Source organism: Bombus pyrosoma, linkage group LG11 (genome assembly GCF_014825855.1).
Source record: "Bombus pyrosoma isolate SC7728 linkage group LG11, ASM1482585v1, whole genome shotgun sequence".
NCBI lineage: Eukaryota > Metazoa > Arthropoda > Insecta > Hymenoptera > Apidae > Bombus > Bombus pyrosoma.
Window position 1 is genome coordinate 4745975 of NC_057780.1, and position 16453 is coordinate 4762427.

The 16453-nt window shown below is 42.0% G+C and overlaps 1 protein-coding gene across 4 annotated transcripts in view; it reads left to right on the top strand.

The window, feature by feature from the left end:
• Positions 1-16453, top strand: part of LOC122572905 (zinc finger homeobox protein 4-like) — a 404144-nt gene that overhangs the window by 11410 nt on the left and 376281 nt on the right. For all 4 annotated transcript variants that reach the window (XM_043738577.1, XM_043738576.1, XM_043738579.1 and 1 more), the window contains exon 2: positions 5535-5613. The gene's annotated coding sequence lies outside the window, so the exon portion shown is untranslated. The remainder of the gene's footprint in view (positions 1-5534; positions 5614-16453) is intronic.

The window sequence follows — 16453 nt, forward strand, 5'->3', positions numbered from 1 at the left end:
GAAGAGTTAAATGATTTTCATCCTCTGTACGTAACAAAATAATAACTCCAGCTTTCGCTAATCTACCTACCATTGCTGGCAAAGTTACACGAACAATTTGATACGTTTAAAGAAGAAACTGTCGTGCTCTCTTAAGTTCATGCCTTGGAGCGTAAAGAGAAGCAAATCCGCTCTCGTGGCGAGGACAGTTCGAATTTGTTTCCAACAGAAATATGCTTCTCATGCGTTTTAATAGCTGTCCCTTTCGTATACCGGTGGCCTGAAATTCCGCGCAACTTCTTCATTTATTTGGCGGAAAGAACGGCTTAATGAGGCGAAAGGCTGACCCGTCTCTCTGCCGTCTATTGGCAGAGGAGAGAACGTCGCGTCCCTTATGTAATTGTTCGTCTCATCGAAGGATCTTCCACATTGTGGTGGACAGCTGGTTCCGCTCCGCGTATTTATGTGCATGGGAATCGACTGAAATGACGTTAACTGCTTTCTCATAATCGCGTTGACTTACGTGACGTCCGCACGTCACGACCATTACGATAAAACATTTCGCTCGTGTATGCATTGTGCCAGAATTATGCATGCCGAGGAATACGTGATTTCCTGATTTTTGTGCGCACACAATGAAACGTATTCTACCCGCGAGTCACCGGGGCTCGCTTGTTACCAGCATGGCGCTTCGTTAAAATTTGCTCGTATTACGGATCGAATGATTCGACGGAAACACTTTTACGACATCGACGAAAGTTTTGTCCACGGAAGAATAAAATGAAACTGTAGGTTTCATAACGAGGGATGTATTATGAAAAGTATTTCCGTGAAAAGACTTTTGTCACCGTGCAGATGCATTAACATTTTATAGGCTTTAATTTATTTTAATCGATGGAGCAATGATCAATGCTTTGTACAATCTCTCATTGTTCCAGTAAATTTTCTTTCCACCTGGTTGACGTTCGGTGTTTAAGATTTATCTGAATCGCTTTCTTGCGAATAGGGTAAGCAGAAGTTTACTATACGTGCTGTATACGTATGGACAAACCTCGTTAGGACGTCGTTTTATTTACACGAACAGCGTCCAATAGTATTTATTGCCATAAACTACAAATTCAACGTATCAAATTAACAACGGCATATCTGTCTAAATACAGCTTTTGAAATAAATTACAGCCTTTATGTTTCATAGAACAAAAACATATTCAGAAGTTCTCTTTCAACGAAGTGCATACCTCGCTCATTCAGAAGTGCAATATCATCAATGTGCAATGCTACCTCACTTGGAAAAGTAATGTATTTGCTACGTCTTCGCAGTGTTTGATAACTTTCCAACATCCACCCACAGACGATGAGAGGAAGAATGACTTTCATGGCCCTTCAAAGTAATCTTCAATCGGCACAACCTCGACGACCTTCTATGACCTTCAAATGACTATAGACATCAGCTAATGTAACATAATTATTATTTCACGCTGAGTGTAATAATATTTGTTCGAAAAGCCGGTAGTGTCGAACGATTCAAACATAAATTCTTTCAAAAACGATCATTCAACGTTTATATTCGAAAAATAATTATATATTAATGTAAAAAAGATGTAGAAACGTGGTTAACAATAATGACCACTTATGTAGCTTGCTAATTCTCCAAAACTACTGTCGCATCTTCGATGAATCCAACTATCCAAGATTTCTCTCTTTGTATTCGTCACTTCGCTGACGCTAGCTAGTTGAGAGGCACTGGGTGTGGAAGGCGCAAGCAGACAAATCCGCAAATTAAACAAACACCTTATTGACACGCTGATCCTTCGGCATAGAGGTATTCCTGGACCTAGAGTCTGTCGCGTGGGTGAGAAAGATAGAACGGAGAAACGATCGTCACCGTTCTCCCTCTCCCACGAGTCGTCGGGATAAGAAAGGCAAGGGGCGAGAAATCAAAGAGAGAAAAGGACGGAAAGAGACTTGGCAATCCGAATGAACGAACTACACCACATACAGGGTCTTAGCGGGACTTAACGAATATTGCCGTCGATATCCAGAAGCCCCCCGTACGACTCTTCTTCTTCTTCGTTCTTCTTCTTCGTCTCCTCATCCTGCTATCGAACTCCCTTTTGTCCCTGGACGGTAAGACGCGTTACCGAGCTTCGTCGCTCGATTCGACGAACGGCCGGGTTAATTTAACGCGCAAGTTAATTTGTTCCCTGAGATTTCGTATTCGAGGTGATCCCGACCGATGGTCGATTCAATATCTTTCTAGTTCTCAAATCCTTTCGAGCATTTGGCTAATCTGAAATTTGCCAGGACGAAAATGTTCTCTCCGTGTGTCGGGATGTAACGCTTAAAGGGAAGAGTAAAACTGACTTTCTGGTATAGAGAGAGATTTGAAAATCAATTCTTATCGAGATGGAATTAAACGAAGCCGATAGTGTCGTCGTCGATAAGATTTGTCAAGATCGTCACAATATTAATCCTCTGCAAATTATTAAAGAGGATCGTGTTTTTTAGTCGCTACCGTAAGTTCTCTCGTACATTTGATAGGAAAATTTCCCAGTAATTGGTCGATTCCGTGCAAATTGACTCCAGATTGCCACGCATCGTCCCATACCGTTCGAATTCGTCACACTCCGTGATTAATGTACCGAGATTACAAATAAATTGCTGAAATGTATGATGCTTAAAAAGACAGGGGAAAAAAAGGAACGGTACGGGAAAAGAAGCAGAAGGAGCCAGAGAGAAAACAAGGAACGCAGGCTCGAGGAGGATTACATCGAATTACATGGAACGAGGACAATAAAACATCTCGGTTTCGCGTTCAACAGAAACGAAGGCTCCCAGTTATTTCGTTACGCCACTGTTTTCTCCTACGTACGTACAATGGACGAGAAGGATCGTGGTCGAATGGTTGGAAAGAGTCGGACGACAAGGCAGATAAATTAGTGCTAGTAATGAAGACTGAGTCCGGCGCCTGATTAAACAAACACAGGGAAACACAAATAAGTGAGAGAAGCGTGAGAGGGAGGAAAGGTGAACGCTTAAAGGGAGCGAAACGCACGAAGGAAGAAAGGAGAAAGAACGAATGGGTGGCGGAAAGAAGAAGAATCTGCGAGTCTTGCTTTAGACCTTGTCTTATTTTGCCTCTAATTAACTAAAGTAGCGTAGTAAGCACGCTCGAAGACATTGCCGGTGACCTCTTTTTTTTTCCTGCCACGGTGTCTCTCACCTTTTCTCATTTATCTTGTTTTTTAAGCCTATTCCCGTATCCACCGATGCTTGTTGTCGGAGACGCCGCCGCCGCCGAGGCCATCGTCGACGACGACGACGACGACAAAGACGACGACGAATACGACGAAGACGACGAAGACGACGAAGACGACGAAGACGACGACGACGACGACGACGACGCCGATGATGATGACCGTGTGTCACACGCTAGCCATTCGTAGAACGAGCGTTGTTTCATTTTCGACGCACGTCCTCAAAATGAAAATGTATGAGCGTGTATAATACATAGAGAATAGTTTTCGAGCGGGTCCGGTTAGCGGAGCATGAATCTCATCGAGGCACTCAAGGCTAAAGCTCTCGAAATTACGCGGGATGAATTAAAAATAGCGGTCACTAAATCGTGAAAACAAAATCCGGCCGGATTTATGGACGCTTTTTGAGGTTTCCAGTCACGAGCTATTAGTCGTGGACGTTTGCGAAAAATACCGAAAATAATCATCGGTCGTTACATGCTCGCTGGGGCTGACCAACTACCAACAGGCTCACGGATGAACGATTCTTTTTTAGTTTCTCCTTTTGCTCGGAACGCTTGTAAATTTGATTGTTACGGAAATATACGTATGAATAACGCGAGTTGGGCTATTAAGAGATCGCGAACAGTTGTTGCAGACGAATTCATCGGGAGTCAAAGTCTGCCGATATAATGGTAGGATCGATATAAAAATAACGAAACTTTTTGCATAGAGGATAGTATTTGCAGGTTGCGAGTACAGCGGTAAAAATTCTTCAGCTTCGATGCAGAACGATGATCTAAGAAAATAAAGATAAGACAGGGTAAAAGAAATACGTTGTTAGAGTCGATGATATATTAAAGACTACGAATTTAATAGTCAGCCTATGCTGCACCGTTTGTGTCGTACCAAACGAAAGATTCTTCGTTATTATTTACTATTACTAAAACATAAGATCCAAAACTAATGTGGGTACGTCTTTCTCGTTCTCTTAGTTTAATATAAATATTTGCTCTTAAATGTTCAGTAATATACCCTAATTTCAGTGCTTCTGAGAACATATTTTGTCCTCGTGACAACCTTGTGCGATAGTCTTCTCCTTGTGAGGAATGTGAGAAATGTAAAAAATCTATTACCTCGACAATAGAGCGATATCCTGCTATAGTTGAATACTCCTGGCAACTACAGTAATCAGAAAATCAAAAGAACAGACTCTGTGTGGAGACGGTGGAGACGGGGCAAGATTTTCGAAGGAAAGAAAAGAAGACGCCAGGTGGTCGCCGGATGATGTTCGCCGCCGGCGTATCGTGGTGCTTGCGATTCAAATTATTTGTAATCCTCATTTTTTTAACTGACCGCCAGAGAGAGCGAATTAGCGTTCGTAACGCGTGGGTACTACACGGCCGAATGCGATCCAGTACGATGAGGACGCTAGGTGAAAAAATAAGCTTCGACGATAATAATTATTATCGAACCGGCCGCGAAATCTCCGTGGTCTGCCGCCTCCGGAGCCGGGGTAAAAAAGATACGAATCCGTGACGTTGGGCCGCCAGGCAAGGACGTTCAAGTTTAAACGAAAATAAAAATTCCCCTGTCCGATACTAATTATAGAATACCGCTCATCGAGCAAACGCCGCTTGAATTACCGATATACGGTGCGCCACTGGATTATACCGGGTGTTTGTAGGTGAATGAATTTAACGATGCGACGTAGACTAAATCTTTACGTAACGGACGATAAACGAAGAATTAAATTAATAAGAAACGCAATAAGCCAGCAACCGATCCTGCATTGTAAGACTGAGTGGTGCGATATTTTGACAAGGAAAATGTAAAACGCGTGAAAAAATATTTTGTATCCGTTAGTGACTCGATCCGAACTGGATCGATAGAGGATTAATCGCGCGCGAGGGGAAGGTTTGTAACCGAAATTGGAAGGAACACCCGATAAATCGATACGCCGGTTGTATACCCCGTCTCGAGGAAAATTAATATTGTTTTTATCGACGAACAGCCGGGATAATTAGATCTCGGTATAGGCCTGTTTGCACGTCCACGGTCAGACCGCCGCGTAATCGAGGATCGATCTCTTCCCCTCTCTCCTCAATTGCCTCGTGACGCGTCGCAAATTTATTTCTCAACGAGGACGATGCGTTACGCGTTTCGAAGTTATACAGAGGCTTCAGCTCTTCGATCCAATCTACGCCGATGATCGACGATATTAACCGCAAACGACCCGCACACCTTCCGCGTCCACGACGATGTAGCACCGCGTGAACGCGACAGATTGGTAACGAGCGATTTTTTTCTGTCTTTCAGATTCACGCGAAGAATGTGACGTCGGCAGAAACGAAACAGAGAGGCGGGAAGACTGTGCAGAACAACGATCCCCGGAATGGTGAGTTGATAATTAATCAACCGTATTCGTTCAGGTGTTAATTACTTGGCTTGGCAATTCGAGTAATTAACGGTCGTTGAAGCACGCTTATCTCGTTCACGATTATTAGGATACATAGGTATCGGAGAAACGAGGTAAACTCGTAAGAAATCTGATTCGAAATCATACGAGTCTCTCACGTGTCAAATTGATCAGCGCCACTTTATACGAGTACATGACACAAGATTAACATCAACCTTTTCGACAAACAATTTGCATACTACCACACGTTTATTTATTGCGAAGTGGGACAATGAACATAAACTGTCGGAAAGGAAAGAAAAGTGAGAAATGTAGGGAATGTAAGGGATGGACGGAATGTAGGGAATGCAAGGGATGGAAGGAACGTGAGAAATGTAAAAAAATAGAACGAACAGATCACAAGGAAAAGTACAAAAAGAATGGAATCCTATTACTGTTGATTTCAACGTATATCATAGTACACCACGTCGTGGCAAAATTAATCGTTTCTGTATTAATATCGTTCCATGACAACATTTCGTGTTAAACCAATAAGTATCCTGATACTTATGAACAGGGATTTACACGAGACCCATCTCGCGATGTGAATCATAGCGCGTTAGCCGTGATGTGTCGCGTTTAAACCAGCCGCGCGCGAACGTATCACTCGGCAATCGATGGAGTTTTATGTCGCGAAACGACCGTCCAACGCCGGTTGTGTGTTGCATGCCCGAGCTTCGTGCGGAAGATCAATCCGGCATATAAATGATGACGTTAATAATACCGAGATAAAGCATTCCATGAATATAAATACGCGGCTCTCTCTCTCTCTCTCTCTTTCTCTCTCTCTGTTTGGCCGGGCGTTTCAGATTTCAGTGAAGTAGCGTTATTAGGGAATTCAGAACGACCTCGATAACGTTCCGCTTTTCGACGGAATTTACTCACAGAATTTACTTTTCGAAATTACCGAGAGATTACGGGAAAGAATTATTGAATCCGGGCTCGGCTGGAAATGGCGGACACCAGGCGGTATCGCCCGATCCGGTTTAACTTAATCTTAGTTCGATTTTCTCCGGGTGCGATTTTTATATGCGTACATTTAGGGCAGCCGAGGTCTGCGCTTTTCGAAGATCGATGCTTGTTAAGTAGCTCGAAGTAAATTGCAACTTGGGACTATTTTACTACATTGTGCCCGATTGTGCGCCGGTTTCATGTCGAAACGACTACCATTTGCCAGTAATTTCACTGCTCTAATTTCGTTCGATACGAGGAATACCAGAGAGTGAGTTAATCGGGATATACTTTCCTAAATTTGAATATCAATAAGTAACTTCACGTATTCGTTTATTCTTTTTTTCCTTTAGGATGTATTTTTGAAATTGATTTTTATTATTAAAAATTAAACGTATCAATTTCCCGCAATTTTTTTAAGCATAACGTACAATATCTTTTTTTGGTGTCCTTGGTTGGCGAATAAATTTCAAGCGCATGATATTACAACGTTTAACAATGGAAGACAAGTATTTCAGGTCGTGAAAGTGCTTGTAGTCAAAACCTGTAATTTGCATAACATATGCTACGTTACGAAGTTTTTGAAATATTGTTATGGGTACGGTGAGATACAGCTATCAATTTTACTAATTATGTAGGTATTACTCGAAGAGGGTTATATTGTAACAATGTTGAAAATAATTCAGGTGGTAACATTTTCTAGACAACTTTGTACATCCCCTTGCTTCTCATGCCTCTGATATTTCAAGTAAATTCCTTATAATTATTATGTATGACATATGTGTACATATATGTCCCCTTACAAATTTTTCCAATATAATCGTAGCAGGTAATCTGTTTTTACCGCGATAATTATCAACATCAGTTCAATCCTTTCATAATTCGTCGTACGGCAACGTTTCTATCTTCATTGTTATTAATTATTCCAACGCAATATCTATATTACATTCTTACTTCTATATATTTATTTTGCACGCCGTATTCCAACCTGCGCTATACCCACTATGCTTGTGGGTATTTAATAGCATAAAATTAACTAACTCGACATAGGTTGTCGTGGTCTGCCGTGACTCAATAAAAAAGTCCATGTCTATCCACTTTCGAAATCGTTGGAATAATTATAAATCGTAGCATATATCGCGAAACCTACTCAAACCTATCCCAACGAATATACTCTCGATCAAATCGCATTAATCATACTCGCATTTACACGAAAAGCTGAGGCACGAGCCACTTGCACGAGAAAGAACCTGTGCAGGTCGAGCAAACGGTTCCGGTCGGAATGATCGATCGGATTGGTAATAACGATCGAAGGAGGGTTCGCGCGAAAAGGAAAGGACCGGTGGTCGTGTGGAGAGTGCGAGGGAAGAAGGTTCGCGCGTCGAAGAGGGCCTCTTCGCCGCGTTCTAGCCCGGAGCGACGCGGAATCACTCAGAGCAGCGCCGGCCGTTACTTCATTTTTGCGGACCGTTTACAGCGTCCTGTCCACTCGCGTGGCATCGTTGCTGGCATTTCGATGCATAATAAACGAGCAGTTAGCCCTGCTCCGTGGCTCACACCTCTGGCCCCTTCTTTTCTACGAGTCAAAGGGGGATGTGCCCCTCTCCAGAGAGCCGGCAGCCTCTTTTCCTCACGGTCGACCGTCAGGATCCTCCTTCTTCCTCTTTCCGACTCGCGCCCGTTCCGTAAGCTGCCTCTCGTTTGTAGACTTTCTTCTTTCAAGACGAGGCGCGCATAACGAGATGCGAGAGCGAGACCAAGCTATATCGTTGGCCGAACCGTGGAGAGCCGAGCGACTCTAACGAAAGGAAATCCGATTTGCACGCCGTGTTCAGAGAAACAGACAGAGAGAGAGAGAGAGAGAGAGACTCTCCCGCCCTCTTTCGAACGCACGCCCACCCCTCAGGTACACGTCGCGCGCTAGTTTTCATGGAAATTCGTTTGCCGCTCGTTACGTGACGCTTGCATTTCCTTTGCCGGATTCTTGCTTAGTACGCCGCCCATTGCGACCTAGACAACTCTATCGAAAGACTTATTAAAGTTGTGCGCTGGGACCGATGCTGGAATTCGTGTGTAATAGGAATGCCGACTCTTTTACCTTTTTGGCGAATTTGGGATTTAAATGGTTTCTCAGGGATTTGCTCGAAGGTTACTTCTTTTATACAGTTGTCTTCGAAGGTTCTCGAAGGGAATTCCTGATATTGCGAATTTTTATCTGCATCTATGAATTATTGACGCCAAAACATATAGCGCACGTAAAGCACGTGCTCCTACGACAAGGATTGTAAAAGTTGCAAGGGAATATTGAATCGTCTTCCGAGAGGATATTCATAAAATCGATTTAACGTCCCGATGATTATAAGCGATTAGATGCGACATTCGACGTGCCATGCAAATTTAAATCGTTAATGAACTTCATGAAACTATAAAACATACTTGATAAATGTGCATCCACGAATTAATCATTCCTGGTATATTTTATTTTTTCTTTTGCCGAAAAAGTTAATTATACTTCGTAAGGTTATACATAATGTAGAATGACTCGGGAGTTCAGCGTGTCAACAGCTAATAGGCGATTTTATAATGACGATTATGATTATGACTATGGTTATGGTTATGGCTATTTATAACAAGCCATATCCACTCGGAGGGAAAGATCACGAGATATTGGTACATAATGATAATAATAATTATACTTCTTTATCGAAGTTGCATACAGTATACCTTAATAGAATCGATAGAATAAGAAGGAAAAGGGTGAAATATTACACTTTGCTCTAACCACCGTACGCAAAGACGTAATCGAACCTAACCCGACTCGCTGTAATGACGCAAAAACATAACGATTTACAATTTTGAAATGATGAACATCTTAATATGATTGATTCTCAGCTATACGCGCGTATAAAATTGTTTATATTTTTAATGTATTCTATTCACGCATTAAATTCATCATATTATCTAGCATTCTGAGATATATCGTACGTATCCACACACTCAGCTAATTTGAAACGTATTTTGAAGTAGAGAAAAATCAAGAGAATACTGTACTAAAATATCGAACCATTAACACACCACATTTCACATATATTCGCATTTAGTTGTATTCCACGCGACGAAAAAACCGACGTGAAACGCGACACACTGAACGAATCTTGTTACGATTTCGCTAATACGCATCAAACGAAACGCACTTGAACCTACCGATCGATGATCGATGCCACCTGCAGGACGCGGCAGTTGAAAAAACTGGAAGCGGCGCGCATCGGAGCGATTATTTGCGCCGCGCGACGATAATGGATACGGAAAGGCGGTTTGAATCCGGCCGAATGGGCGTATGAATGGTCGCCGTTTAGCGTAATTATTGGCGCATTGTCTACGGCACAATACCGGCCGCGAAATTGGCATGCAAAAATCGGATGCGATCCTATTGTCGGCCATTGTCCGATCGGTGGCTGCGTGGCAGCCTCCCCGGGCTCTCCAGTTTTCGAATATTTCGCCGTCAATGCCGCCGATTCGTTCACCAATCGAATTTACCTCGAACGACGCCAAAAGGAATTCACCGGTTCCACCAATTACGCGACGTTCCAACGTTTTTCTTCCTTTTCCATTTTTTTCCCCCTTTTTTTCGAATATTACCGCCAAACGCAACGAGACTGCGTTTCGGCGATGCGGTACGCGCAGTTCTGTCACGTTTCGATGGATCATTTCAATATTCCAACTCTAACGACTCTTTCAGGTTTCGATATTTAATCCGTTTGCTGAAACGGAGCTGGAAAAATTGATATCGCTGAACAATATTAATAGAGTTGCATCATCTGAATTAACAGTTTTCTTAGAAACAATTCTGTCTCCTTATGAAGATTGTTTCTAGGAATTATTATCGAAATATTTGTTATGTAAGTAAGAAGCTAGTATCTAAAAAGTGGAGCGGATAGGTTTAACTTCTTAGAGGATCGTGTACAAATTTCAGTGGGTCAGCCGATTTCGTCCTACTTTCTTCGATGTTTCTCAGAGTGGAAGTTCGACGACGAGTTACGTCGGCGCTCTGTTGCCTCGAGGTGAAAGTTCACGAATCGCCGTGTCGCGGACACGTTTCATCGAAGAGAATTTTAGACCTGCCGAATACGAGAGCTAGATTCGTGATGGCTGGAAAGGACGAGTGGAGAATTTGGTTGGTTATTAGGCAAGGGACGTCGGCACGATTCTAACTCTCCTTCGAACAGAGCAACCGCGGGCTTTTTGTGCGGTCAGATTGGCGGCCATTATGTCCCGAAATTGGGCCTTAATTGTGGCAGCGGTAATGAGTCGGGTTGCTCTAATGCAACGGCACCAGCACACGTTGTGCCTTAAAACTTGCTTCGGTGCCGTCTAACGGGTGATCTATCGATAAATTTCTCTTCTTAAACACGATGATAGAATTCTGTATTTTCTCGGATTTTTGTATTCTTTCTGATTCTTGAGATTGAAATCGAGTGCAGTGGATAGCTGGATAAGAATTTAACGTCGCGTCTACCTTATTCGATTGTTCTACACCGTTAATAGTCACAGACATTTATAACATAGTGATAATATAATAGTAGACATTTATGGATAATTAGGACGAAGAAGAATCCCAAACTTAATTTTGATATTCAATTTGCAATTGTAATAATGGTTTGTCTAAATTTCTGCATAGGTTGCTATAGACTTGAATTTTCAATTCGCAAAACAATCATAAAGAAATTTCAAACTTTTCTCGTGAGTATTATTGAAACCTTCATTAGATCCACACTTCGTATCAGTATCGTAATTAATTCTCTATTATGCTATAGTACCCACATGTAGAACTACGTATACACATAATACTCGTTCAAACATACTCGTAACCTTAGCGCTCACAAAGTTCTTCGATGGAAAACCTCTTACCTCTTTCTCCGTTTCTATTGCATCGATTTATTTTTCATTTTGAACGTCGCGAGTATCGACGATTCGAATAATCGTTCAGCTACGTTCTGCTTCGGAATTATTGTGCAGCTAGATTATTTCAGACACCCGGTATAGAATAGAGAGCGGTAGGGAATACTACTATGTGGCGACGTAGCATTATTTAATTGCTCTTCCGTTGTTTTTTCGTCGCCAGATAATTTGTGTACCTGCCGGCGATCTCTCAGTTCCACCTGAACGTTCTCTTCTCTTCTTATCCTTGTCCCTCTCGTCGTCTCGATAGACCCGATCGCTTCGGGTTGTCTCGCTTCCACCGATTCCATAGGCTCCTTGGCTTCGTATGGGTTTTCTCGTTGTGAGAAGTCGGCACAAGGGGAAAGCAAAAGAACGGAGCAGCGAGAGAAAGGACGAGAAGGACGGGACGACCGGTCGGCCTACTCCTAATTGCGCGTAATTATCTATGGAGGCCAATTAACTCGGATTGGCTGGACGGATGATCCGCGACTAGCCCGAGGACTCGAACATCGTCCAAGAAGAACCTCTTTCGTCTCCTTACCTTGGCTAAACACACGCGAAAGCGGCCACGGAATCGTCCTCGTTTTCAGAATCTTCGCCCTCCTCCCTGCCTCTCATCCGTCGTCGATGCAAAACGCGAAAAGTAATTGCCGTAATCAATCATACGAAGTTACAGGAGTGAGTTAGAACTGAAGTGTATTAAGAGCGTATTGTTTTGCACCGGTGGTACGAAAGTAATTTGTTTCCCTCTAAACGAGTGTTCTTGTTGCGATGGTTTAATATTTTTGAGCCGATGCCGAGGCAGGATACAGCGGTTATTTTCTTCTCAAGAAATAACAATCTCTGTGTAATTTTTGACGAATTTTGTAGACGTAGAATTTTGTAGACGAATTCTGTTGTACGAAAGATACGAGAAATTAGAAATTTCATTCTGTGGCAATATACGAAATTAACGATAATTAATTAACAGTAATGTTTGTACGACTACGTATTGTGTATTATTTTATATTGTCCTTATCGTTCAAACGTATGAAATGTCGCGCTTTCGAAAAGATACTAAAAGTGTCGAACCTTTTGTTTAAGTACTTACGAATACTCTTTTTCTTTTCTTTTACAATGAACGTTAAATGATAATTTAACTGGTGATTAAATATAGCAAAATATCCATTTATAGATAGTCACTCAAGTGTCGCCATAGCGCAGTTTCCAAGTGCAAACTTAGAAAATTTGCAAAGGGAGAAACTTTTAAAGAAAGTGCGGAACAGAGGAGAAGCGTCCCTCGTTTCAGAAGTATTGTCTTCCTGATGTTTTGACAGATTTCTGTTTACCACCGAAAACTTCGTTCTTGCGTAACATCCTATATGAACACGCTGATAGAAATCATGAAATTCTTTCGGTCTATGAACTTCGAATATTGGAATGCTGCCGGCAGGGCCATGCTCAACGATTGGAAACAGTCGATTTATTTCTCTTCGATTTATATGAATGTTTAATACATAAAATTTCGGTCAACCAGCAAAATCCTCGTTGTCATAATTCAATGTAGGAAATATTTCCAAATGTAAATTTTTGGTTAGATTCGCATTTCCATTTGACATTTATTTATGAAACGTGTATCAGGGAATATTAGATTTAATAAAAACGGTTTATCGATCAGATTGTGTCTATAATAGCTACAACAATGTGCTTCGTATTATTGTTTGTTATTCGACATGAAACTACTGGACAGACTAGTTTGACAAATTGTTAGATTTTTAGACCTATACGAGACTCCTATAAAAAATTTTCTCCTAACAGGAACACTTTAATACCGTACGGATCAATTGCAATTGTAATAAAGAAATCTTGAAAATCTTTTATCCTCGCCAAAGTATTTTCACGCTTTCATTTTTTCGCAATGAAAGCTCGAATGAGAACGAGGATGTCCCGCAAGGGATCCCAGCAAACAAGAGCGGTATGAGGAAGATGTTCGACCTCCTCCCGAGAAGATTGCGATATTAGCAAGATCTGTGATCGCGATGTTCCCACGTTCCTTTTACAATTTTTCTTCTTATATCGAGGAACGATTTAATGGCGGTATCGATGTTTTGTGCGTTTCTACGTTACATACCGTTTACCATAGCGCCGTGCTGTAATTGCATGCCTCTAATTACGCGTGCAGCACTGTGTCCCTCGCCCACCTTAGCGGGTTTATTTGTTCTACCGTTTCCCAGAGCATCGGTACTAATACCCCGGGTGTTTGCAATCTCAGGCGATCATAAATAATCGCACGCACATTCGCAGCCGGTACTGGCACATACGTAATGAGCAATTAACGATCGAGTTCCTTGCTGGTAATTGCTTCATCGACGCGGAAAAGATGTTACGAAGCGGTCACTACGCGATGCTTTTCCATATCTGCTGATCGCCGGCTACATCGCGGTCATGTTCATGAAAGTTGATGCCTATATAACTCTCGGCATACCACTCTGGCAATGCTGGATTATAGATTCTGAAATGCTTTACAGTTTGTTCGCTTTGATATCCCTGTTTCTTGCTGCAAGGATGTTAAGAGCAAAGGTTGCTTCTTAATCGAGTAAATGTCGTTTTTATAGCTAAAGGCTCCAAGTTTCTCATGTTTCCTTCGTAATATTAGCATGTTACACGATATAATTGGTTGAAAAGTAAAAACCGACGGGCAGAAAGTTAGTTATTTCTGTTGAGAAATTTTATATGTATCGTATAGTTCGTTCATCGATAAGTTTGCGTTAAATATGAGGAAGATAGAACGACGATACAATGGAACTAATAGGATAATATCAGAACTAGCTTAATTAATGCCAAAGAATAATCAAATAACGTTCTTTATTAAATCATGGCTTTACTTCCATCTGATTAAATTCCATTCTGTCTTCGTCGAATTCTTTACCATTCGTCGAGGATGCCTAAGCCTCGCTGGAAATTTACGATGAGCTAGCCCTTCGCCAGGAATAATACGTCTTTTTCCAAACTGCAGAAAACATATATTTATCTGGTCTTTACATAAGCCGATTCAGCTATTGTTCCGTATCCACTTTTCAAGATTCGAATCCTCGGGGACTCGAAACGTCGAGGTTCTAACAGCGAAAGAAAGCGGGAGGGGAGGGGAGGGGAAGGAAACGCATAGACGAGGACGAAGACAGCAGAGGATATGCGAAAAAAGAAAATCGCGGAGGTGGAGGGAAGTGACCGGATCGTCGAATGGCTGAGGGAGACGGGACAATTCGTCATTAGTAAACAAATAGTTTAGCGACCGATCGGGTCAGGTCTACATAAACTAAACAACAATGAGACCCGCGGCTCAGAAAGAAATACCGACTCGCTACCCTTCGAGGCGAAGCACACCTGGCTTCACCTTCGTAGCAGTTTACCTGCACACGGGTGGGTGTTGAAGAGGTCAGGGGCGTGTGTATCCGAGCCGGTACCACGCCACCACGCCCAGTCGCAGGACTAATAATGATTTATTTCACAAGCTTAACGATCTCGTCCGATTTAACCTCGTCCACCGGTCCCTTTATCTTTGTCTTTGATCGGCAACGGGTTGCGTAATATTCGTCGAGGCCACGCTTCTCCACGCTTCCTTTGATAATCGCTGGTTTTTCATTTTCGGCCTTCGATCGATAGGCATTCTCACGATTCTGTTTTCTCATTATTCATTATTCTGTCGATCGATGCTTTACCGATTGCATTTAGCGCGGTATGAATTGTATTCGATGGTTATGTAAGATTCGCGAATTCGTTTCGGTTTTGCAATTATTTTTCGATTTCCTTCTTTGGTGGTTTTACTTGAAGCGTTGTTCGAAACGCTCTTGTTATGAAATTGCAAAATTGTAGAACAAAATCACTTTCCACCTTGATACAAATTAAATAAAAACAGACAAACATCAGTTCCACGACGATGTAACGCTTTCTTCCTGAAAAACGCAGGGTATTTAGCAGCGTGGACACGTTCCTGATTGGGGTACCGAGTTTTAGTTCGACGAGGATCTCTCCACCTGACCGAGTCCGATCGGTATTAAAAAGAATTTTCCAGATTCATTCGTCACCTCGACACTACGACACGATCGACACTACGGACACATCTTCGGGGCGGTAGGGAGAAAGAAGCTTAACAGAACAGTAATGTGTTTTAATAATACCATAATAGCCTGGAACTTCCAGTTTCTTCGATTCCGATCCTTCCACCAGGAACGTTGAATTTTAGCCGGTAGAATTTCGCCCCTTGATACTTTTAACACGAAACCAAGACACGTTTCTGCTTTTGTTTGGTCCAAACAAGACGGAGTCTGGTTCTTGACCAACGCTCAGGCAATCGAGAGTATTTGTTCAGAAGATTCCTATCGATCTTGTGTAACTGTACATTTCACGTGAATCACGTTGAATTACCAATTGCCGCTCCATCCACCTAATCGTACCGATACTTTGTTTCACTTTCGATACTTTGGCAAAGTGCGATGTTTAACGGCTCGATTGATCTTGCAGAGAAACTCGAAAGAGAGACGATATTATTAGGAATCAATGTTTTTAGCGATTAACAATTTTCTTATTTTTCTCGTATGCCTCAAGCTACAAAAGCAAATCGGACACTCCAGGAAAAGGGCACAGCATAGGTCGAATCTTCTACCTTTTTCAGGAAGGTAATTTTAAAATTTGACAATTTTGTATCTAACATTTTTACGTCATATGAAATCGTAAAGTGACTCGTCCTACTTGAGCATACAGCGATATTAAGGTCAGAAAATCTACAAAAATACGCTTATAATATCTTCTCCTGTAATGTTCAGTCGTGATACGCTCGGAAAATTTAAAAAGAAAAATCGCAAAACGATCTAAGGAAATGAAATTTGCTGTTAAATATACCAACAACCCA